The sequence below is a fragment of the Anopheles darlingi genome, chromosome 2, assembly GCF_943734745.1.
Source record: "Anopheles darlingi chromosome 2, idAnoDarlMG_H_01, whole genome shotgun sequence".
Taxonomy (NCBI): Eukaryota; Metazoa; Arthropoda; class Insecta; order Diptera; family Culicidae; genus Anopheles; species Anopheles darlingi.
In genome coordinates, this window is record NC_064874.1 from 9081772 (window position 1) to 9084271 (window position 2500).

Genomic DNA, 2500 nt, shown 5'->3' on the forward strand with positions numbered 1-2500 from the left:
AAGAAATCGAGGACATTGGAGATAGTGTGTTTGTGCGTGCGGTACAATGGATACCGCAGCAGTAGTCAACTTATCTGTAAACGGACCGAGTGGGAAAGAGGAAGAAAGAGAGAGAGAGAAACGCTGAATCCAAAAAAAAATCCCGAATAAAAACGAATTGTTTCAAGAACATAGTAAATTAGAAATGCTAGTTATTAGGTGGAAGAAGAAAGAAACGCTGGATTGTGATATATTCCCACATGGAACATCTCATGAGCTTCCAAATGCTGGAGTATCGTACCTTTTTATTATCCGTAGCATGTTATAGACGTTTTCTAAATAATCATGATTTGCGTGTGTGTGTTTGCTTGTGGCTTGTATATAGAGAGTTTTCTAAATAATCATGATTTGCATGTGTGTGTTCGCTTGTTGCATGTATATAGAGAGTTTTGTTTCGTTTCTTATTAAAAATGTATCCTTGAAATGGGTTTGGTTGTTTTTAAGAACCAGTTAGAACAGCCCCACGTCAATCTTCGCCATTCCCCCATCAATGTTTATTCCATAATCTTTCCTCTACGTTGCTTGTATTTCATTTTAAATTCTGAGAGTTAAATCTTTGATTATTCCTTCCATCCCTTGCGGGTGTTACTAGAGAGATTTTTGGGTATGCTTTTAATTGATCTTTACTCGGAAAAAGGGCTGATCGATGGATGGAGGCGCCTAGTTGGAACGGAACTGGCTAAGCTAAAATGCATTATGCAAATTGTGTGGGTATTTTGTGTATTGGTGTTGGTGTTGCTGCTGGTGGTGGTGGTGGTGGTAATGATGGAGTGCTAGTTTCGTTACATTATGCCTTTCAAACAGATCTACACGATATAAGGGGTACGACGAGACGGTCAGTGAGTGCCAAGAAGGGCAAAACACTTAAAATAAAATAAAAATTACAAAAATATTTAATATCTTAAGTCTTGATTGCATGTCCACGCGGGGTTCAGTCACACACGAACGAGTGCGTACGTCCTTGATGCTATCGAAGACCTTTCATTTTTGGGAGATTATGTCATTTTTCGTAATAGTATACAGGCGCTAGATCTTGTAGAAATGCATAGCAAAGGAGAATTGAACCGGTTCGGTCGAAGTTTGAAGCAACACTACATTATCTGAGTTCCCCCCCACTCAACTAGAACCTTTGCTTAATGTTGCTGCAGTCAGGATCTTACGCATCCTGCTTGATCGTTTCTTGAAGCGGATGTCGTTATTAGTTGCATAGAAACTTTTCCAAACGAGCAGTGCTCAACCTCATGACCAGTAAGTTCTTAAATGACCCTTTTGTGGCAATACATTCTAACGTTAGATATAGTTTTATAGCTTGTAACGAAACACTGTCCACTGGTCAAGATTATTTTAAAAAAAATCAAATAATTCTTCCCTTTTTTTTGGCATCGATTCGGTATTGGGTCACACATCCCTTAATTCTGTTCCACCGGTTAACTTCCTTGTTCATGCATTTCTAGAACATGCGCTCCTTGTGCCATGTCACATGTTCTCGAACTGGAATGCAACAATTCGTGGAGCAAACACGTGCCGGCGCTTACTGAATTGTGCTGAAATGCTAGAGAGTGAGATAGAGAACTTCAACGAGTGTAACTTAAGCATTGCTAGTAAGATAAGAGGTCTTATGATAGCTTGCGGCGCAAAGCAGTTCTCCGCGAGACAGGGTACACGTGCACGGCCTATTGGATAGTGATTTAGCACCACATGAGGCACCATATTGAAGCGAAGCGAAATGTGGAAAATAAGAAAACATATGAAACAAAAAGAGAATGAATTCCGAACTAAAACAAAAAGCGAATAAAAAGTCCTTAGAAAACCTTATCTTACCACACACCATACGTTGCGTCCACGGCCCTGAGTCTATCACCTATTGCTATCAGAGACGTTAATATTGCGGGACTAGCGCACAGTTTAACTATTCATTTCTTGTTTCTTACTTAACACCACACAAGCGGCAGCCTCCGGGGAGCTGCTGCATCCACTAGCAGAATAATCAGTAAGACAGTTACGGGGCAAAATATCCACGATCGATCCGAGGCACACAATTGCAGTGTGTGTTTGGTATTATCATTCGGTGGATAAGAAAAACGAACAAACGCCTTCGTTCCCTATCTTCCTACACAAGCTTTCCAGCTAATGGATGTCCCCTTTCCTTGCTGCTATTATGAACTGCTCCTACGTGAGTTCGCTGCTCTCGTGTGTTTCTGCGTTTACTTAAATACTATTGTTTTATACGCTCGCACGCACTTTCCTGTAAATCAGAGAGCCCAGCAAACACTAAGAACAAATCCCTTATTCATGCGCTCGGTTACGGTGACCGTGGCTCGGTGTGTCTGCGTGTGTATGTGTGGCCGCATGTGTCTCTTGCCCTGTTTGTGGGTGAGATTTTCATTTCTTTTTGTTGTAAATTCTACATAATTTTTGGTTTTTTCCTTTTTTGCTCCTACTCTCCAACTACTACTATAAC

The 2500-nt window shown here is 40.8% G+C and overlaps 2 protein-coding genes across 4 annotated transcripts in view; one reads left to right on the forward strand and one right to left on the reverse strand.

Annotated features, from left to right (window-relative positions):
* Positions 1 to 117, forward strand: part of LOC125950580 (probable isocitrate dehydrogenase [NAD] subunit alpha, mitochondrial) — a 2936-nt gene extending 2819 nt beyond the window's left edge. Inside the window, exon 4 of the mRNA XM_049678696.1 lies at positions 1 to 117. This exon is cut by the window's left edge and continues 1127 nt beyond it. The gene's annotated coding sequence lies outside the window, so the exon portion shown is untranslated.
* A 60-nt stretch (positions 118 to 177) lies between these two features.
* LOC125950579 (ras GTPase-activating protein 1) overlaps positions 178 to 2500 on the reverse strand; it is a 6822-nt gene continuing 4499 nt past the window's right edge. For 2 of the 3 annotated variants that reach the window (XM_049678694.1, XM_049678693.1), the window contains exon 7: positions 178 to 2500. This exon is cut by the window's right edge and continues 624 nt beyond it. The gene's annotated coding sequence lies outside the window, so the exon portion shown is untranslated. The other variant, XM_049678695.1, reaches the window with a different exon arrangement.